The 24,130-nt window shown below is 35.2% G+C and overlaps 2 protein-coding genes across 7 annotated transcripts in view; one reads left to right on the plus strand and one right to left on the minus strand.

Moving 5' to 3' along the window:
• LOC105663968 (cyclic nucleotide-gated channel alpha-3-like) overlaps nt 1-24,130 on the minus strand; it is a 1,281,713-nt gene that overhangs the window by 628,293 nt on the left and 629,290 nt on the right. The window contains exon 1 of one of the 5 annotated variants that reach the window (XM_076536537.1): nt 3,542-3,617. The exons of the other annotated variants lie outside the window; for them this stretch is intronic. The gene's annotated coding sequence lies outside the window, so the exon portion shown is untranslated. Of the gene's footprint in view, nt 1-3,541; nt 3,618-24,130 lie in introns of those variants that run through there. 5 annotated transcript variants of the gene reach the window in all.
• Nucleotides 1-24,130, plus strand: part of LOC143265284 (uncharacterized) — a 392,112-nt gene that overhangs the window by 111,173 nt on the left and 256,809 nt on the right. The gene's annotated exons all lie outside the window — the stretch shown is intronic.

Genomic DNA, 24,130 nt, shown 5'->3' on the forward strand with positions numbered 1-24,130 from the left:
GGATGGGAGTGATTGCCAGTCCTTTGTTGTTTTTGTAAGCAGGGACAGATTATTATATGTATACACACTTTAGTCCTTAGTAATATAACTCAAGGTTACCGAAATGTCAATGCTTAACGAAATATATGATATTATATGTCAGTTAGGTACTTTACTACAAGTATTTTAGCTCTTAATAAGATATGTAATAACTGCCAATGCTGTATTTACTATATTACTTTCCCTCGACTTTTAATATTTGCTTCACGGGCCATAACACCTATTTTATGTACATCCATAAAATCTTTATATGTATACATTTTAGTTAGTTGTACATCAGTATTAGATTGTTTGATTGCCACAATATAATATATTTACACAATATTTATTAAGAGAGGTAGTTTGGTAGCCATGATCCTGTGATTTAGCTGTCTAGTTTGCTGGATTTCAATTCATTGGACTTCTTTCTTTGAGACTGTGTAAAAGGTAAAGTGAATTCACGTACATCCCTAGAATTAGATGCATTGTACAATTGTTAATGCAGAAAGTATTTAGAGCGCAATGATGGAACATTCAAACAAATTATAATAAAACACCATTCTGGTATAAGATATAACATACCTCATTAAGTATTGATATTTTTACGATGTTGAAATTAGTATTTTTATACACAGAATAATAAAAAGAATCGAATGATTTAATAGAAAAATTAGATTGCATTAATGAAGGAAGTGCAATTGCACTTGATATGTGCATCGGTGCATCCATGTAAAAAATAAAGTCATATGAAGTTATTGAATAATTTTTTTCTCTCATGTTCTTTATTTTAATTTGGAAAAAAATAATAACCTGTCTCAGTTTCCAGAATCATCAGTGTAATTGTTTAGTCTTAGTTGTGGATACCACAGTATGATCTTATATCTTTAGTTAGATTAACATCACTAAGATATACAAACTAATGATAATATCGTGCAACTTCCGTTGAGAAGATAACATGTCTTATAAGAAGTATAACAATTGAATCGTCTTTCGGGAAAATGATGTTAAAGCTCTATTATTGATTTTATTGATAATATAAAATGAAGCCACAAAGCAACTGAATAGGCGATAATTCTATGTATAAAAGCATGTGTAAAATACGGCATGAGTTTTCTCTGTTCGTAGCTTTATTTTTGAGAAAATCGATTTTAAAAGCTCGTCAGATCCGCCATATGCCATTCACGAGTCGAGTCGCGTCGTTCCGTTACGAATTACTTCTGACACGTTAGACATGTCGTATTCATTCGTGAGCGTATCTGACGAATTTTCAAAATTGATTTCTTCAAAAATGAAACATAAAATAAGAAAACTTCATATCAAATTTTGTATTGGTTTCGAATTACTTCTGCATTACGTCACGATTACCATTCTCATCTTGTATTATTAATGAAATCATTAATAAAATTTTAACACCCTTTTTGAAGAGAACTTTTGAATTTTGATTTATGATTTCTTTCAAATGTTTTATTCGTCTGACAATTTGTAATGTCAATCAGAAAAAAATGGGATAATGACAGTAATTATTTTTTACATATTATATATTGTTGGATACTGGGTTGGACTTTATTCGATGGGGTTTTTTTTTGAATCCGGAATAGAGTATGGGAATTAACTGTTAACACTTATTACACGGGAAACAGTCGCAGTCACTTTATTTACGATTGCAAAATTTAATATGGAACAAAGAGTACAAAAAGGTCATACACCGACCGGTAGACGGAAGTTCGATGGAACGCACGGAGATCTTGCCCTTGATCGGGTCGCTGCGCGCGAACGCGTCGGAAATCTTGGGTGGAACTCTGCGTTAGCTCCGAACGCGACGGAAATCTTAACGCGACGATATTAACGTTTCGCAGCGATCAAGGTCCGACCGCGGAAGCGCGAGATTCCGGTCGAAATAAAGGCTGAGAGTCTCGCCACGTCTTGTGGCGACGGCAACGGTGATTTACATGAATTAACGGCACAAAACGGAAAATATCGCGGGCACGACGTTCCGTTAATTTTATTTATATTCGGTGTTTCTGAATCACGGTAGTACCTCGGCGGATTATCAAAATTTCGCGGACTTCGAATTGGAAAATAACTCGGGTGCGTGTGACTTCTCCAAGAGCCGGAACAAGAAGAAGGACGGAACGATATATCGGCATCGATCAGCGAAAACGGGGATGCGCGACAGATCCTAATCGATATAAGGCGCAGGTACGCAGGAAAACAAGGACCGCGAATAGTAACTACAATTACGCGTGAAGAGGATCGGTAATGCGCGATATGCGGACGTTACGGAACATATATTATATATTATTATTTATAAATGAAATGTTTAAAACTGCCACGTGCGGTTCGCGGAACGGCTGTCTTGCGATCACCGCGACCCTGCCCCGCCCGCGAATACTTTATCGGCCCTTTCCGAACCTGCACGCGAGTTTGACCTTCGCGGCGCCTCCGCGGATACGCGGACGAATAGTACTTCGGTGACCGATTCAATTCCTCCTGATACCGTAACATAACCGAATTTTTTGGGCGCCAGACGCTTTTCACCGTCACGATACCAAACGATACTTCGAAACGACAGTCTACAAAACGATACAAGCTAAGTGTTATGGCGGTATCGCGAAACACGAAGGACTCGAATCGGCGGCGGCGAAAAGGCACGGCTGCTTAGATATCAGAACGGGATGGTAGAGTGGCGGGATTCTTCAGGGGTAAAGAATACGAGACATGGAGGTGGGGAGAATATGACCTGGAAGATTTAGAAAGAGACCTCGATTAAAAAGAATTAGTTTCTAACACCTGTGTTTATTTAAATGTAATTAAGAACTAAGACTAGTACAGCGTGACCACTCGTAAAATGGTAAACCGCGATAAATCGGAACGCGTCGTATTCGGCAGAGGGCCGAGATTTTACACCCGGTAACGTTATATGCCAATTTCTAGATTCTCTCACGATTTCCAGCCTTATTATCTACTAAACGAAACGAAACGCGAATCAACTTAATACTACGCGCAAAATAATTCCGTAATGGCGACCGTCTAGAGACAGAGAGCGAGAACTAGCGCGACAAACTGCGGTTTTCCCGATACCTTAAAACATGCACTTTACGATCTGCTCTCGTAATTATTAGATCACGAACTCAGGAGCCAATTCAAAGCAAAACGCGATAGACTGCGGCTAACGCGGTACAATTCCCCGATTAGGTTCAGTAACCGATAGGAGTTCGGCTTCTAGGAGGATCGAGATGCAATCTTCCTAGTTTTAACGCGACCCACACGACACGCCTGGACATCGGGATCCTCGACCGTCCCTGGCAGGTGCCCCCTGGATCCTCGACCGTCCTGTGCAGGGCCCCCCGGGTTCACCGTTCTACCTTAACCTACTTATACCCTAAACGAACAACTTCCAACACTCAGGTGTTACGTTTTGCAGAACCTAACCGTGAACTGTCCGATCGGTGATCGACAACCCAGGATACGAGAATCCCAGTTTCGTGATCTTTACAACGATAATGATATGAGGGGGATTTACCGAGATGTCCTTATAATAGCCGGCACAGTACTCAGAAGCTCAACTTTGCGACAGATTTTAGCACACGGCAATTGCCAAAAACGGAATAACTAAACGCGAACCCTTGTGCCGGTACTAGAACACCTCGTGATCGTCCCCCACCTTTCGCCGGAGTCTCCTTGTCTATTGTAGGATCTTAGCGGGGTAGCGGCAGGGTAGCGGCACGTTCTTTCGGCGTACGTCATTCCTTCTCTGGTGGTGACGTCGCGTCACGGCGATAGATATAAAAGGCGAGAGATTACATTCGTACGGTATTACGCACGATTCGTTCTCTCTCTAGACGGTTTTTGTCGGTGTCCTATGGCCTATGTATTCGGTCTCCAGAGAAAGTTCCTTGTGGCGGGTATGAAATACCACGTCACAAAACATACAATTGTTATAACTTATTCCTCGCAATATTATCTGCTATACAGAGTGTGTTATAACTAGTGTAACACCCACAAAGGGGTAGTAGAGGACGTTATTCTGAACAAGATTTTCCTTTGCAAAAATGAGGTTTGAAGCTTCGTTTTTGAATTATTAAGCAAAGTACAAACCAATCAGAGCGCGAGTATCGCGCGCATGCAGGCGATTGCATGCTTGACGGTTGAACGTGATCATGAACAAGTGTCTTTGCACCGCGACTGTCTAAATGTTTAATATGAAGCCTTTATATCAAAACTCAGTTAAGTAAAGAACAGAACAATTAAAAATAATGTTCAAGTGTTTACCTATCTTGTTGTTTCATTAGAAAATTAGTAAAAAGTGATAACAAAATGTTACAGTGAAAAGTGGTAATGAAAAATGCTAGTGAAATGAACCGATTATGACATTAGGTATGGTGGGGTATGTTATTTTTATTATATCTGAGTTATTTTTACGAATAGTTACAATCAATCAAATGATCTAGTTACGGGAATCCACTTTCAATGAAGCAGGATTCTTTTATAACAATGAGTGAGTTTTATTTTAATTTTATATTATTTATATCATTTATATTATTATTTATTACCCCATTATAAATTGAATTGTATTTTTAGTTATTATTTTATGTATTATTTATAGTTAATTATTTTTCCTAATCAAATACTTATAATTTGCATATATAAAACTCATTAAAATTCCGATTTGACAAAAAAGCTTGTGAAAATCTAATTAATAATAAATTAAAACATATTTTTATTAATCAAATTAATATATATTTGCTACTAAATAAAGCGCAATAAAATAATAATAATTTTTGAGCGTGTTTAAACTCGTCACTTAGCGGGAAAAACCCATGATCCTCTGGGTATAAAAGGGCATGCAGTGAAGGCTAAAGAAGCAGAACGATCTTTGAAGTAGTACGTGTCAGACCTCTGAGGAGAAATACGAAGTGACAAATTGGAGCAGTTTTAGCTGGTAAAAGCCTACAAGATATTTAGTTTTGACTGGACAGCGGGTATCAGCCATTTGGATACTTGATCGTTGGGTAGTTCTAGTAATCAGCTAACGCAGGCTCCCCAATTAAGCGATCAGGTTTTGGGTGTTGATTTGTGCTCCGACAAAGAGGGCCATGGATCTAATAATTTAGAGTCAAACAAGAAGTAACTGTTCTACGTCCAATACAAATTATAGAGTCTTTGCAATAAACCAAATATTGTTCTGTCAGTTCTGTTGCGATCTAGTTCAATTATAAATTCGCGTTATTCATTGTGAAACCGCGTAACCGAAGTAGCTACCGTCTTGCGATTTGCGAGATTAGCAGGTCTTATAAATTTCATTTTGCTTATCGAATTCAGACGTACATATATTTATATATTTGCTAAAAAAATTGTTAATTATAACTCTTTTTTTCATCGTTACTTGAATAAACCTAATTAATGAAAGGTATTAATCTGTAGATTTCACTCTTTAACCACACGTCATCACGATCCCACATTCTTTTAGAATTAGTTATAGTAAAAACGAGTCGCTTAACAGGTAAAAGCCGCTCTTCGCTTCATAAGCGCTGTAAACATCTTAGATTAGTGTAGGAGACTAGATCGCAACGGCAAAAAATAGCAAGAGTTCTTGCTTCGAGCCGGGGCGGTTAAAGTCTCCGAAAAAGCCTAAACACCTTTTGGGTGAACGACCGTAAACGTAAGCATCGCACGCGGTGTGCGAAACGGTTGTCACCCAAAAGGTAAACAGGAGTTCGAGGTGCATGACCCAAGAGGAGTGCGACAATAGGATTAGATAGAATAAGAGCGAAAGTTCATCCTCTCATCTCGCGAGAGAGAGAGAGAGATAGATAGATAGATAGATGGATAGATAGATAGATAGAGAGAGAGAGAGAGAGAGAGAGAGAGAGATCAGAGTAAGAGTAGAAATAAACTGTTTACTGTTTAATAAGTGATTTCGGTCATTCTCCATCACCCGATCCTACATTAGTGCCAGGGACGTTGCAAAAGTGTAAATACTAATTTTAAAGTTGTTTGCACAACATAATTTTATTTAAATGGTTAATTTATAAAGAGAAAGAATCGTAGGATCTTGAAGTTTGAGGGTTTAAAGATATACATGTAGATACTTGGGGTCACGTGCTGTAGAAATTTAGCAACTAGGAAATTTTGAAATCTTGTAATTTTAATACCAATATTTGGAAATCATTAAATTTAGTAATTTACAACATGACAAATGGTTAAGTTTACACGTGTGGACTTATTCAATGGAAGAATACATATAAAAAATAAGCGTATAATTCAAAATATAATATTATCTACTGTAAAAGTAACAATGAAAATGTTGATTTATTTGTGTTTTGGTTTGGTTCTGCAATTCGGAAATATAAATTTTGTAGTACAATATTTCATCACAAAGGTCTGGGAATAAAACATATCTTTCGATATACTTTTTTAAATACATATATTCCTCAAAAATTTGGTTATATTGTTCAATAAGGCGCTAGAATGCTTTTATCAGTCTCAACACTGAGAGTTATTTTCATTCTCTGAATATGAATGTGTGAAGATAAAGAAGAATACCTGTTAGATATTTTGTCGAGTTCTATAACATCAAAATTGCATTAAAACTGACGCGAACCAATTGAATGGTATCTATTGTTAGTGGATATAATTATTATCTGAACAAAACAAACAAATGTGCCATATGGAACTTACAATACATAAGCTATTTGCTTCTTAAAATCTTTGTTTATCATTCTGCGTTAAAGCAACGACAAAATTGTGCCATATTGATATAAATTGCTCATTCTTCTTAAAGATTCCTTATTCACGCAAAGGATACTTTAAACACTATTGCAAAACGCACATCAAAAGAAAAAAATAAGAACGAACTGCAAAAAAATAAATATAATGCATTTCCTGTTTTTATTCAAATGTCTTGTGACAAATACGTAGCGAGCCGTCGACGACTCACCGTTAACATACTGTCAGCCGCATACCGCGAGGTGGGGACTCTCCCACCGAAACCGGTACTAGCTCGATAGCGATCAATCAAAAGATTGAGGATATTGGTTTGGGACTTCGGCCTCGACAGGACCTCTTCGAAGGTCCTCTCCAAGGCATTAAGGCTCTTCTAGTCTACGGATAGCTCCGGGCTGAGCGGGCTGAAGCTAAGCAATCATGGTGCGACGGATAGCTCTTGCTCCGCGGCCGGCGCGACGTTCCCCCGACTGTAACGCGACGGACCGTTAGTACTCCCTCCGGCCGTTCGTTATAAGCACCACGAACGCCACACCGAATCGCTAGTTTCTAACAAGGAAAGGCACGCAAGTGTCCCCCTCCGATTTTGATGAAACTTCATAGATTTGTTAAGCAGGCAAAAATAACGGACACGTATTTTTCTTTATCGACTGAGACGCGGGTTTAAGGGGTGAAACGAGCCCTTAAAGTTTCGACTCCTTTTGGCTATTTCGAAAACCATACGAGATACATTAAAACTTCTAATAGAAAAGTTGTATGGTTTCTTGCGTATAATAACAGGATGTTAACGAATTTTGCAAAATACAATTTGTTTATAACAAAAAAATTGTTCATAATCTTATTTTACAATTTATTCAAATTTGTATAACGATAAAAAGTGTAGAGAATTTTATTACAAATCCATTGGTATATATAATATATATATTATACATATACAGGGTGTTACCTGTAACGTTACTCTCGATTTTTCTCCCACTTGCAGCCACTTTACGAAAAAAAGTCTGGAACAATATTTGCAGGGTATGAAGTGCACAGTAGATATTAGTAAAGCAAATTTTGAAAACAGTTTGTTCTCTTCGCAAAGTCAAGGTCACCTTGGGTTTTTTAAATAGGAACATATTCATTTGTTAAATATGAAACAGTAAATCGTTTATTTTCCTACTATCCATAGCTTTTAAGAAAATCGACGGTAAACAAAAATGGTAACTCATTGTATTTATGAGTGTAATAATATTGATACGTATATTCTTTTCAAGGCGTTACGGATTACGTAACATAATATCCCGTTGCTAAAAACACTTCGATCGCTTCGTTCCCTTTGCTAAATTATCAAAATTGGTCTGCTCCAACTGTCATGTATGAATAATTAGTTTAGCATATTATCTATTTCAGTTTCTGAAATTTATATCATAAGTTATTCAAACAAGGTTGACCACTTACCAAAAATAACAGGACATGAGCTATTTTTTACCTATTAGCTATTTCAAATATGCGTTTTGATAGTTAACGTACAATTGCTTATGCAAAATATTCATTTAGACTTCAAAACAAGTTTTTAACGATACGAAGGCTATTCTTTTTTTGAACCTTCAGGCACACTTGTAGTTTAAAATCAATAGTTCTTTATCAGCAGTAGCAATAAGACCCAAGAAGTCATTACATTTTGTCGTCCAATTTTAGTTTATTATTAGTCACATCTGGTTCTCGGAAACCTTAACCTTAGCAGTTGAGTCTTTTGTTTGCAGTTTTTTATACATGTCGAGGCATTGTTTGGTTTTATTACTTCCTACGGTCATTTTGGGGAAAACACAGACCCATTATATGCGTTACTTGGATATCCAATTCCACCCGAATTTTGCCTAATCAATAGAAAATTAGAAACGGCTTATCCTTATTTATATTACAAAAATTGTACGCTCCCTTGGAGCTTTTGTGAAACATAACAACTCTTCGAAGAAGTACTTTCAAACCAACTTTCAATCAAGTATGTTACAAAATAAACTCTAGTAGTTCGGAATCAAATTCATTTCTTAGATACAGTCCACTTATATCTACTCGTTGGAATCCGTAATGATTGGACGCGTAGTTTAATTGTCACTCATTATTATTGATGCTACGACGTAAGTACAGAGAGTGATCTTCCCACCTTAATGAAAATGCAAAGCAACAGCAAGTTGATTACAGTTACTAGTAAATGTATTACATAAAATGTGTAAATTTATTCGATAAATTATTGCAGCATATAATTAGCTCCACTGGTATATTAATTGTGATTTAAATATACTTTGAAGAAACAAGTACTTTACGAGTTGCTTCAAATTGTTACGTCTTTATATTACAAGAATAATACTATATGTAATAATATCTATAGTTTCAAACATGTATGTTATGCAAATCATAACTATAAAGTTAAACTACTTTTTCCCAAAAAGTAATATTAGTTTCAGAGCAATATAAGATTTATAGCTGCGTGTAGGATGGTTCGATGAAGAAGAAAATATTTTCGGGTCAAGTTTTATAGCACCTATAACTTTTTTCATCTATAGCAGGGGTGGCCAAGCTCCTTGATAGTCCAAGCCATTTTTCAAAATTTGAAATGTTTCGCGAGCCGCAATTTTCGATAGCGCAGTTTTCGATGAGTCATATCATTCTTAACTTGGACGGAAATGAAATTTGTTACAACGTTGCACTTAGTCTTTCATATTTGTCGTCAGTAATTTCAAAGACATTTTGAAACACATACGGAATGATAATAATTTTTCAAAATATAATAGCACAAAAATGAAAAGGGAACGTGGGTACATTTATCGAGAGCCACAAATAATCCTTCAAAGAGCCGCATGTGGCTCGCGAGCCGCAGGTTGGCCACCCCTGATCTATAGCAATGATACAAAATCGTAGAGGACGAAAAAAGCAAGCGAAATCGACGTTTTACTGCCTCAATTTATTTGTCCGGCACATTTCACAAACAATTTCATGTGATGACAAAAAAGTGTTACGTTTGTATAAATGTGTGGGAGATACATGACTGAAATATATCCACAATTAACATGTGCAGTAGACAGTACATACTGTTATCTATTTTTTTGTCTCAATATTCATAACAAATATTTTGGATTCCAAATATCTGAAGTTACTTACAGTTCCTTACACTTACAATCACTTTTTAGCATTTAGAAATCAAATTATTTGTAATTTATAATTAAGTAAGTTATAATCAAAACGAAAACCACCATCTTTTTCTACGTTATATCTTTCTTTACCGCCAGATTTACGAAATCCGTAAAAATAACGAATGTTAGATTTCTTATATGAAATTACGGAAATAATTGAAATACAAAAATTGAAAAATTGAAATACAAATTGGAATACGAGATAAAGAATCATTGCATGAGATAATTTATGTATTTTCCATTATTTATTTATATTTATTGTTTAGTCTCAATTGGACTTTGTTTTTCAAGCTGATACAAAACTATTATACTTCAATTGACGAACGCTGTCAACTGGCATACCAAGATGTCAATAACACTATTTATGGTATTTTTTTTTACAATAGCGAATAATCCTATTATATTTTCACGCACTGATTATTAATCTGAATACCATGTTCCTTCATTACTTCCGGTTTTCAGAAACAAACTCTATTTTGTAAAATGGTTAACTCTTCAACTGTCAAAATTTTGTATGCTTTGTCTGCAAAATTTACATAAATGTAGATTATCGAAAATGATTCTATAGTTTCTTTCTAATAAAATGGTATTACATTTGAATATAACATTAACGTCTAAACACTGTTTGACGCAAAGCGTGACATCTATAGCGCACCAATTTTCCGTACTTTATAATTTGTCCCATAGTGTAATTATAATATACATATACTTTTGACCACCTTAGATAAAAAAATGCCACTCATTGTGGTTGACAATTATTCATATGTAATGTTAAAAAAGAAGATCATTCATTACCATTTCATATATTGTTCATAATCTTTCGATAAAATATTAAGAGTCTATGTTTACATAACATTTTGCGTATCTACAAAATTGAAACATACTGTACGTGACATCGAAAAACGAAGCAATTCGAAGTCTCTCTGTACTTCCGTTATAACTTTCCAATGAACTTGTTTAAAACACTGTGTTAATTTAAAATCTTTTTCTTATTTTTGAATATAGAACGTAAAGTTTGTAAAGTTTGGAGGTAACAAAACTTACTACTGGAATGCCCCGTATAAACATAATCAAAGTAAATGTTTGCGAAACAATTCAGTTCATACAGTTCATATTTACTGTTTTGTAACGTCCCTGGTACTAGGCTCAGGTATTTTACAGCACTTATGAAGCAAAGAATGGCTTTTGCCTATTAAGCGACTCGTTTTTACTATAATTAATTCTAAAAGAATGTGAGATCGTGGTGACGTGTGGTTAAAGAGTGAAATCTACAGGTTAATACCTTTCATTAATTAGGTTTAGTCAATTAATGATGAGAAAGAGAGTTATAATTAACAATTTCTTTAGTGAATATAAAAATGTATGTATGACTGAATTCTATAAGCAAATTGGAGTATAATAGACTTGTTGTTGTCGCAAATCGTAGAACGGTAGCTAACTACTTCAATTACGCGGTTTTATAATGACATACGCAACGCAAGAATATAATGTAATTTATAATGGATCTAGATCGTAACAAAACTGTCAGAACAATATTTGGTTAATTACAAAACTCTAAAATTTGTATTAAACGTGGAACAGTTACTCCTTGTTTGACTCTAAACTAATTAGATTCATGGCCCTTTTTGTCAGAGCACAAATCGACACCCAAAACCTGATCGCTTAATTGGGGAGCCTGCGTTAGCTGGCTACTAGAACTACCCAACGATGCAAGAATCAATTGACCGACGTGTGACCAACTGGGTTGCAAATAAAAATGACTCGACTTTAATTATTTATTGAAGTTAGCGAAACGTCACCCAAAAGACACGGGCTTCAGAGACCAAGCCGCTCAATAATGGGGAGCCTGCGTTAGCTGGCTACTAAACTACCCAGAGCGAACTCCGAGAATCTGACGGCGAGTTAGTAACTCAGAAAAATAAGAAATATGTATGAGTGACTGGAGAGCTCTTGTTTGATGTCTTAGTCCTTTCTGGGGTTGAGCATAGCACTCTCCTTACGGAGTTTCAGAGACAAGATCGTTTGAACGAGGAGCTTGCGTTAGCTAGCTGCTAGAATTACCCAACGATCAAGTATCCACATGGCTGATACCCGCTGTCCAGTCAAAACTAAGAATCTTGTCGCTTCCTAAGAGGTCCGGCACGTAGTATTTCAAAGATTGTTCTGCGCTCGCAGCCTCTGCTGCACGCCCTTTTATACCCAGTATTGCGGCTCCATTGAATTGCGGTGTGGTGCGAGAGGGGCGAGAGGCATTTTATCCGTTTGTTTAGCCGTTGTTCATTGTTTTTTGTTTTTGTCTGTTAGAAATAAATATTCTCGCTGGCTTCGCGCATAGGGTTGCACCCTGTCACAGGCCCACGGGTAAGGTCGCTGGAAACAGCGATCTAGGTCCGGGAGACCAAAGGGGAAAAGCGTGAGCGCGTTTCCAAAAAATATCCAGGTCCGCGAGCACGGCAAGCCTTTCCGAAGGCGAACCGGGGCCGCTCGGCCGAGCGAAGCCGCGAGTCGCGATAACGAGGGAGAAGGAATGGGGAGGCCCAGGTATCGAGGCCTCGCGAGCGTAGCGGATTATCATTCCTTTCGTAGCATCGACGCGATAAACACTCTGAGTTCGTCTCGCACCACGATAAATTTCGTAGTTTATATTTCGCTGTTTTGTAAATTGTTAAACGTACTTTATTTAGTCTCATTTATTTAAAATATTAAAGAATAAAGAGATTTTTCTGTCCAAATATAATATTAGAGTTTTTTTTCTTCGATCAATCCCCCTATCCTGGTATTTTTCCGTTACACCCAGAAAATCATGGGTTTTTCCCGCTCAAAAAGTAGTTATTATTTTATTACGTTTTATTTAGTAGCAAATATATATTAGTTTGATTAATAAAAATACGCTTTGATTTATTATTAATTAGTTTTTTACAAGTTTTCCCGTTAAATCGTATTTTTAATCATTTTTAGATACGCAAATTATAAGTGTTTTAATAGAAGAAATAATTAATCGCAAACAATACATAAAATAATAGTTAAAAATATAACGCAATTTATAATGAGTGAATAATTAAAATATATATAATATAAACATTTAAATAATAATTTATAATTACTTTGTTTCGAAGTATATCTTCTGTCTCTTTCTAACTAACGCGCGCGCCTTCGATCGGTGATCTACTCTAAACAATGTTGCACGAGTGAGCTACCCCATTTCATTACCACGCGAATTTTTATGGTGCGGTCGGTAATTTGCGGTCGGTAATGAAATAGAAAAAGATATACGCATTAGCATGTTTCTTTATTTATCGACAGGATTTAATGTGATGTGCTCAGGGACGTGACAGTTTTTATTTCGAAAAGGAAAACATTTCACAGGATAAGAATAGTTGCACGTAATAACCAGTGGTCAATCCATAAAACGTATGTATATGTTACGGTGAAAGACCGAAATCTGGTGAACATTCACATAGTCGCTTGGTGTATGTCCGAAATATTTGCTAGATGCCCTTATTTCGGACTTACACCGGTGAATGTCGACATTCACCATGCACTAATGGTGAATGTTGAACATGTCGGAGATTTATATTTTCTTCTCTGTAATTCAGTCGCTATAAAACGTCACAAGGGTGACGTAACTTTAACGCCTCTCTTTCTGAGAGGAGTGACCAAGAATTTAAAACACACAGTATATTCTAAATGAGAAAGGAAAATAATAGTAATAAAAAAATTACTTAATCATGTGATTCAAATCTTATTTATTGCAACAACTTAAACTATTATGATACTTTGAATTACACAAGAGTTCCTTGCTTTTACAACTGCATTTATTTGTGGAACACTTCCTTTTGCAATTACAGCGTGTATAGCCTTGCCCCCCGCTTCTCGAATTAGTTGCAGCTGCTTCTCTCAACGATATTTCTTGAAAAGAAATCTCATCTATGGAAAGTAACTTTTCTTTACAAATTGCGAACTGATTACGTGTGTAAAGTTGCCTGAGGGTACCATTTTTATTTGCCAGTTTATAAAAGTCGGAGTCTTCTATTCCAATAACAACCGCTAACACATTTCGGCTATCTGTACGACCATGGTCGACATCAAGGACTTGTATTCGGACAGTATCACCAATTTGAGCAGGAGGAAATTGTTTTTGTGAGGTTTGTAACATTTTTGTTGCTTGCAGTAGAAGATTCTGTTTCGCGGCCGCTCGTTTTATAGAAATTAATTCGTGTTTTTCAGTTAAATCTTGATGTGAAGATGTTGTAGATTGTAGGTCCTCTTCAATATTTTTCTTCGGAATATGATTTTCGGTATGACCATCGCTCAAATTTTTTTCAGAAGTATTAACAGTTTCTTCAAGCTGTTCTTCGGTTTCAAAAGTATTGGCAATTTCTTCCAGTTGTTCTTCGGTTTCAATATTTGCGATTTGTTCGCTAGGCAAAAAAGACGATGCTATGCCTCTTTTTACTTTAACGCCAAACATGGCTTCATAAGGACTTTGGCGTATTCCTGCGTGGTATGTAGTGTTCTTTGCAAATTGAACAAAGGGTAAACCATCTGATCATTTATTTGTATCGTTATCGTTCATCCATGCAGTTAGCATATTCTATATATCCTGATTAGCCCTTTCAACTGAGCCTTGTGTTTGACTGTGACGAGGCTTTCCATGAACTATCTTAACATCTTTCCACATATCATATATTTCGGATATTACTTGATTACTGAATTCTCTACCATTATCTGATTGCAATATTGCTGGTGCACCAAAGGTTAAAAATATTGAAAGAACGTGATGCGCTACTTCTTCAGCTCTTTTAGTTTTCAAAGGTCGTAGCTGGACAAACTTAGTTAAATGATCTTGATACACCATTATGAACTTATATTCGCCATCTCTGTTTGACTGCAGATCTATCAGATCAACTTGACATCTTGAGTTTAACTTAGAACTGACCATTGGTTTCACAACAATACCTTTCTTAGGTACATTGTGTTTCATTTGACACTGTTTGCATAAATTTAAATACAACATTACAACTTCATATGTAATATTTTTGTATTTATCTTGCAGCTCTTTAAGCATACGTGTTCTTCCTCCGTGGCCTATTCTGATGTGAGTTTCACATAATATATTGAACAATTCTTCGTTGTTAACATAATACTGGATATGCGTTTCCCCTGGTTTTAATGGCACAATTAACTTCTCTTCATCATTAATTTTTAAAACGTCAAAACGTTTTAATCGTCTATAATCCAAAGGTGTGGTGCACTTAGGTTTAGCAGAAACCACTTCCGAAAGTATTTTAGAGTACTTTTCTTTAGAAAAATAAAAACAATTATCTTCTCCTTTACCCGTAATTAATGTATTTAACTTTTCAAAAAAAAGATCACGATTTACTGCAATATCCATTTTGTATAAATTACGATATTATAGGATTTCTTGATATAAAATAAGATTTGATGAAATAAGAAAGATTTCTTGTAATGAAATATACGCACGTCCGATTAGAATTAGGTAATTGTATGAAATATATTTGAGAATATAACGACACGTTTTACAAACACGCTCCTTCGCAACAACGCTATTATAACACTGATCGAATTTTTGACAAAACACGGAGGGCTCACGCCACGCGGAGAAGAAGGCGCGCCGCTCTCCCCGAACCGCGAGGCCTGCATCGCCGGGATGCTATTACCAACTGCCAAGTGTTATTATCGTCCTTACTATATTACAATATCGGAAAAAAAACTAAGAAAACGTTGCTCGCATTATAAAAGTTCGCATTAAGATTGACAAAGCTGACTGATTCCCAGCGGAACAAAGGATTTGGCGGGAGAGAACCAGTCGCTTCTTTGTCGGCTCCTCTCTTTCGGACATATCTGTGATTGTCGACATACACCGGTGAAGGTCCAAATGTACAAGAATGTAATACAATATTCGGTCTTTCACCGTGACATATACACCTATGTACTGTAAGTACAACTAACGTACGCCTATGTATAAAAGATTTAAACATGTTAAAATATTTATAGTATAATTATACGGCAATGGTATGCAATTGCTGCACAAGATACGTTTAAACGCTAAATATTCATGTTGTTTTTAATTAAATTTCTCGAAAACTGAGGTTGATGGAAAGGAACAGGTTTTAGGCTCATTCTCAATACACAAATACTTTACAAACTAGAACCAAAATAAGTGCTCTCTAATTAGATTCTACTTCCAAGTAAAGTATTATTAATACAAATAATTTAATAATAATAGTTAACATAGAAAGTAAACAACGCTCTTACGAAATACGAAACTTGTTTCCTTTTAAGGATAAATGCTTTGAAAATATCAGTTAATTACTTTCTATGTATAAACCTTTGTAAACTGCAAATTCTTATTTTATTGCGAACTTTGTAGTAACATCAACAAGATAATTGAAACAGAAAAAGTACAACGCAGAGAAAAACACTCCTACAGTCAAGAGCAAATCTGATTTCTCTATAGAAAATATGGTATCCATCGAGGAAGAGGCGTATTGCTCGAATTTTTAAGTATTTTTGGAGGTATCAAAATTAAGATATGTCTTAAGAATTTAGGGAAAAAGGAATTTGTGGACCTTATAGTTTGAGAATATGCGAATATCGAATTGTCGGAATTTGACGGTTCAAACATTTTGAAGCCCAAAAAGTGGACATAAATATTTGGAGATCTTGACTCTGGGAGACCTACGTATATAAAAACCTAGGGATTTAGGGATGTATGGATATAGGAATGTCAATCTAGAAATTTGAGTATCTAGATACTTGAGAATATAGGAAATTGGGATTTTGGGATTGGAAGATCTAAGATCATCGGAATCTATGTATTTGGTAATTTGAAGAATTTTAAATTAAGAATTTCGAAATTTGAGAATTTAGTGATTTAGAAAGTACATATTCGGTTTGGAAATTAGAAAATTTGAAAAAACTTAGTTACATGTAAGTATACCTATGAAGATTAATACAACCAATTTTTTCGCAATTTTTAAACTGTAGTATATGGCATTTAATTTCGGTATTCTTTGTAATACATATTCCTCTTATAAAACTGATAATTTTGTATGAAAAACAGGAGCTTTGAGAAAAGTATTTTAGATGTAATAATAAACTTTTCACTAGTTTGATTATAACCATTCTAAAGCCATTTTATACATATGTATTCGTAACTAATTCATGCCACAAACGACGATAGGATATTACTGATTACACAAGATAACACGTCACTCAATAAGTCCCCGGTCAGACACATATATGGCGATACTGATGACAGACCCACGTTATTTTTGAATAATACTAGCCTTCAAACAGTACGTGTCAAAATTTCAGGGTATTCTGACCAATAGTTTAGAAGTTACAGTCATTTTAGTACCCCCAGTTTCGTAATTTTGAAGACAATGAATAGAAATAAATTTCGTGTGTTGATTAAACACTGTTTTTTAATCGTAAAAAATACTGTTGAAGCCAAAAAGTGACTTCATAAGCATTATAGAGACTCTGCACCAGGGAAATCAACTATCATTGATTAGTATGCTCAATTTAAACGCGGTCATACAAGCGCCGATGATGCTGAACGCTCTGATTGCCCAAAATCAGCAATCGTTCCGGAAAACATAAAAAATGTCCACAAAATAGTTTTAAAGGGCCGTAAACTTAAGTTGTGTGAGATAGCTGATGCCTTGAAGATATCAGAAGGTAGTGTCTTCACAATTTTGCATGAAAATTTGGGCATGTGCAAATTGCTTTCAAAGTGGGTGGCGCGTTTGCTGTTTCACGAAGGCAATGCACCGTGTCACAAGTCGATGAACACGATGGTTCAATTGAATGAATTACGTTTTGAATTGTTTCCCCACACATCGTACTCCCCAGATTTGGACCCCAGCGACTACTGGCTCTTTGCAGATATGAAAAAAATGCTCCGGGGAAAGAAATTTGGCTCAAATGAAGAAGTGATTGCGGAAACTAAAGCTTACGATGAGGGTAAAGACAAATCGTTTAATATAAAGGGAATTGAAAAGTTAGAGGTGCGTTGGAATCATGTATCACACTGGAAGGAATGTATATTGATGATTAAAGTGGAATTTCTAAAAAAAATTTGTTTTTCTTAGTTAGACCGGAGATTTATTGAGTGCCGTGTTATGCCTGCAATATATTATAACCTAAAGTAACTTGTATTTTGAAAATTTCAAAAACAAATATTTCTGTGAAACTAAAACATTATACATAGTATATCACAGCATATAATATTTTGAAAGCAACAAAGCGTTTCTATTCCAGAATATCGTGTTATTGTACCATATGTAACGTCCCCGGGTACATCATATTGAATCCAGTCGATAAATAAAGAAACATGTTAATGCGTATATCTTTTTCTATTCTATTGCCGACCGCAAATTACCGACTGCACCATAAAAATTCGCGTGGTAATGGGATGGGGTAGCTCACGAGTGCAACATTGTTTAAAGTAGATCACCGATCGATGGCGCGCGCGTTAGTTAGAAAGAGACAGAAGATATACTTCGAAACAAAGTAATTATAAATTATTATTTAAATGTTTATATTATATATATTTTAATTATTCACTCATTATAAATTGCGTTATATTTTTAACTATTATTTTATGTATTGTTTGCGATTAATTATTTCTTCTATTAAAACACTTATAATTTGCGTATCTAAAAATGATTAAAAATACGATTTAACGGGAAAACTTGTAAAAAACTAATTAATAATAAATCAAAGCGTATTTTTATTAATCAAACTAATATATATTTGCTACTAAATAAAGCGTAATAAAATAATAACTACTTTTTGAGCGGGAAAAACCCATGATTTTCTGAGTATAAAAGGGCGTGCAGCAGAGGCTGCGAGCGCAGAACAATCTTTGAAGTACTACGTGCCGGACCTCTTAGGAATCGACGAACTGGAGCAGTTTTAACTGGTAAGAGCCTACAAGATTCTTAGTTTTGACTGGACAGCGGGTATCAGCCATTTGGATACTCGATCGTTGGGTAGTTCTAGTAGCCAGCTAACGCAGGCTCCCCGTTCAAACGGTCTTGTATCTGAAACTCCGTAAGGAGAGTGCTATGCTCAGCCCTAGAAGAAAGTAAGACATCAAACAAGAGCTCTCCAGTCACTCATACATATTTCTTATTTTTCCGAGTTACTAACTCGCCGTCAGATTCTCGGAGTTCGCTCTGGGTGGTTTAGTAGCCAGTTAACGCAGGCTCCCCATCATTGAGCGGCTTGGTCTCTGAAGCTCGTGTCTTTTGGGTGGCGTTTCAGTAATTTCAATAAATAATTAAGGTCGAGTTATTTTTATTTGCAACCCTGTTGGTCACACGTCGGTCAATTGATTCTTGCATCGTTGGGTAGTTCTAGTAGCCAGCTAACGCAAGCTCCCCAATTAAGCGATCAGGTTTTGGGTGTCGATTTGTGCTCTGACGAAAAGGGCCATGAATCTAATTAGTTTAGAGTCAAACAAGGAGTAACTGTTCCACGTTTAATACAAATTTTAGAGTTTTGTAATTAACCAAATATTGTTCTGACAGTTTTGTTACGATCTAGATCCATTATAAATTACATTATATTCTTGCGTTGCGTATATCATTATAAAATTGCGTAATTGTTAGTCTATTATACTCCAATTTGCTTATAGAATTCAGTCATACATACATTTTTATATTCGCTAAAGAAATTGTTAATTATAACTCTCTTTCTCATCATTAATTGAATAAACCTAATTAATGAAAGGTATTAACCTGTAGATTTCACTCTTAACCACACGCCACCACGATCCCACATTCTTGTAGAATTAGTTATAGTAAAAACGAGTCACTCAATAGGCAAAAGCCACTCTTTGCTTGATTAGTGCTGTAAAATACCTAAGTCTAGTACCAGGGACGTTACACATAATAAGTATTATTGTTAGATGGCAAATATACAGTAAGAAACAACACTGAACTCGTCCACAGAATTGTAATTATATTTGAGAGTCATATTATATTCAATACTTGAATGTATATGCGCTGCTCAAAAGAAATATGGCATAGAAAAATTTTAGGCAAAAATTGGCCAAATTTGACTGATGATAACTCCGTGAAAAATGATCGCAAAGTTATGCTCTTTTTTTTTAAATTAAAGCTTGAGATCTCTACTTTAACCTGTTAACGGTGGCGATCTTTTTGCAAAGCGCGCACCAGTGTGTGTCGCGATAATCAAGCGACGGCGAGTTAGCTCTCAAGAATTTATGAATCCATGTCAAATCATTTACACTTTTTATTTGTTTATTTCATTTCGTATTGACCTCTAAACATTTTAAACATATTACAATTTACGAATATAATTTAGTTTTCGCCAAAATTACAATTTAAATATCAAATTGTAACAAAAATTTTACGCATGACGGATATAGTCGTCATGACACAAAATTCTGCCACTTCTCCATGACGGATATAGACGTCAAACACACTTAACTGGTTAAGACTCTGTAGTTCGATGGTCGATTTGATGCATCTCTACCACAATAACACCGTAAATGTAAGGTCATGTTTGCAATATTGAAAATTACAAAGTTTGACGAAATGCATGGACTTGCCACATTTTTTTTCGTGATACTGTTTACAGAAACATAAAGTCCAAACCTTCATCTTTAATTTCCAGTACGGGAAAAACCGCTACCATTTTTTTCCGCAAAGATACAGAACTTTAAAGAAACCCTTGCATTTATGGCATATACCGCCGGCATTAGCATTACCTGATATGTACCTCGCAAAGGTTGCTGGACAGATTTTACACATCATATGGCTCTGACAAGAACCTTTTTTGTGTGTATTTGGGTGTGAGTATCTGTGTGTGTGTATGAATTTTCGTCGAGAAGCCTCGTTGAGAATCATTCTCGAATTTTGCAGTCCCAATTCAATTCGATTGCTTCCACATCCTGCAGTAAGCTCAGATTTGAACCCTATAGAAATTTAACAAGACAATCTACCAATCTGCAAGACTTGTCGCAAGTCTTAAATCAAATTTGGAATGACATTCCACAGGAAGAAATTAGGGCTTGTATTAACATGAGTAATCGGCTGCAAGGGGTATATTCATCAACGCGAAGGAAATACGCGTTATTAGAATTCAAACGTACACACACACCGATACTCACACACAAATACACACAAAAAAAGGTTCTTGTCAGAGCCATATGATGTGCAAAATCTGTCCAGCAACCTCTGCGAGGTGCATATCGAGTAATGCTAATGCCGGCGGTATATGCCATAAATGCAAGGGTTTCTTTAAAGTCCTGTATCTTTGCAGAAAAAATGGTAGCGGTTTTTCACGTACTGGCAATTAAAGATGAAGGTTTGGTCTTTATGTTTCTGTAAACAGTATCATGAAAAAAAATGTGGCAAGTCCATGCATTTCGTCAAACTTTGTAATTCTCAATATTGCAAACATGACCTTACATTTACGAACTACAGGGTCTTAAAGTAGAGATCTCAAGCTCTAATTAAAAAACAAAGAGCATAACTTTGCGATGATTTTTAACCGACTTCGAAAAAGGAGGAGGTTATTCAATTCGATCAGTATATTTCTTTTTTTTTTTTTCTATGTGTGCCCGCCGATTACGCCTAGCTAGATGGACCAATCGGAACGAAACCTTTTGCATCTGGTAGGTTCTGACACCCCATTGGTACCATTATCAAAAAATTTTTCATTTTTTAATTGCAAAGTATTGTTATTGCAAAAAAACCGGCAACTTTTGAAATAAACTTTTCTCGATTTTAGTGCGCTTTTAATATCTTATCACGGACATGATTCTGAACAATTTTGTTCATATACAAATTTCGCGGAAAGCTTTAGTTTTCGAGATATTAGCGAAAAACTATTGTTATTAATGTATTGAATTCTACGTACATATGCCTCCGTGTCTCTGGTGGTGTATGAGTCAACATGCAGTCGCCGATTATCTACTGTTTCTACAAACACGTCTTGTCGGCCGATAAAAAGCGTGAAATAAAATAATTTTAAGAAAAAAAATACGCCGACTTCGAAATGCACTAAAAAGTATAAAATAATTTCTATTTCCTAATGAAGTAATTTGTATTTCATTCAATCATACAATTACGTAACAGATATGAATGAAACCTATTTACTCGTTAGGTAGCATATTAAATACATTTCAACCTTTTCGGAGGCGGCGCATAATTAAAAATACCTCAGTAAACGTTGCTGCCAATAACCAGTTGATTGTGGTATGGCGTATTGGAAATTGATAAATCATGAGAAAGAATACGAACCATTATAGATATGTATATCTGGTAATATACATAAATGTAACGACTACATCTTCATTTCGCAACGTTTCTGATATAAATGAAATTGAATCGACTTCGTTCGCATGTGGAAGCCATGGATCTAAGAACCTATAAAAGGAGCCCACGACGCTGGAATTACCAAATTTGCTGCAGATAGGCTCTATCTTTATGGAATATGCGGCGATCGAGTCTTTCCGTCGCATACTCTATGAATCTAGATAGACCATAGTTACATTCTATACGCACTAACACCTACTTCGCGGCGTGCTATCGAGTTATATGTATAGAAAAAAAATAGCTATACAAGCTTTGCCTATGTTCGGCTGTCCAAAGGTTGACATGTTCAAGAAAATCTTTTAATTTTGCGCCGCCTCCGAAAAGGTTGAAATGTATTTAATATACTACCTAACGAGTAAATAAGTTTCATTCATATCTGTTACGTAATTGTATGATTGAATGAAATAGAAATTACTTCATTAGGAAATAGAAATTATTTTATACTTTTTAGTGCATTTCGAAGTCGGTGTATTTTTTTTCTGAAAATTATTTTATTATACACGCACGTTGAACATAGATTAAGACCAAATTTGCAAACAGAAAAATCGAGTTATTTAGAGGTTTCAAAAAGTGAACTTTGGGTTGTAACTTGCAAGGAAAGATGAGAAGGAAATTGAACAAAAAGTCCAGTATGAATTATGATGGAAAGTGGTGACTAGTTGGAGATGACGGAACAGGTGGTGTATCTTAATCTAGATTAAATATTTGAGTATATAGCAATACGAATCTATCACCTACCTTATTAAGAATTTATTCATTTATCCAATTAGAAATACAATTTATCTAATTAGAAAAAATTAGAAATTAGTAATAAAATATTATGAAAATGTTTGTTAAATTCTACTAACTTGTTCATAAGTTAACATGAACAGAAAATTACAAAACTTACAAAAAATAATTGTTCCAAATAATATGGACGCTTTTTCTCTTTCTTTCTAGTCAATATAAGCTTATTTCTTACTGCTATGTTACGGCTTTAGACTCTATCCATATATTCTAAGATCTATGACGTAAATGTAAACTACTACGTATCTATATGGTATTAATCGCATGATTAACCAGCAGATGTTTCGTTCCTATGGAGCTTAAAAGCTTTACGCGCATTCCAGTGAGAGGAATTCGAAACACGCGCTCTATGTTCTACTGAAGAAAGGGTTCGCCTGTTACGCTACCTATTCGGTGCTGGTGATTACTAATATCGGTATTCTTGTTTTCTATCTTATCATCGGCAATCAACCAACGCTACGTGGTTGGAAACTGGACCAAATAACATTATTTAAAAAAAAAGGGTACACAAATCAATTTATTAAATGACATGTTGCTGTCGTTTTGAAAAATTGCAGGTGATCTAAATAATGAAAACGATTTCTTGACAATTTTTCTTTTGAGCCTGTAATGAAAATCCGAGAAATGTTTATGTGAATTTAAATATGTTGTATGTAGAAATTTTAATCGAACTTCAACAATTCTTAAGGTATTTTACATTTGGAAGCGAGATTTATATATTAACAGAACACTGTAACATAAAAAAATGTACTTACCCTTTATCAATTTGAACATTTATGAACACGCACAAATGTGTAAAGAACCCCCGGAAGAGACTAAAATTCTCAATAACTTATTACTTTTTGTTAATTTATCTCTTATCAAAATTTTGAGTTGAAAACATTCTTATAAATGAAAATTTATTATCTAGAAGGGTACCCATAATTGTCGATGATCAGTGATGATTAAATGATGATCTTCATCGATAATAATTTTCCTTATACATTCAGAAAACTATTGCTATGTTGTACTATAACATTTTAGTTACATATAAAACATTTGTGGTCA

The sequence above is a fragment of the Megachile rotundata genome, chromosome 10, assembly GCF_050947335.1.
Source record: "Megachile rotundata isolate GNS110a chromosome 10, iyMegRotu1, whole genome shotgun sequence".
NCBI lineage: Eukaryota > Metazoa > Arthropoda > Insecta > Hymenoptera > Megachilidae > Megachile > Megachile rotundata.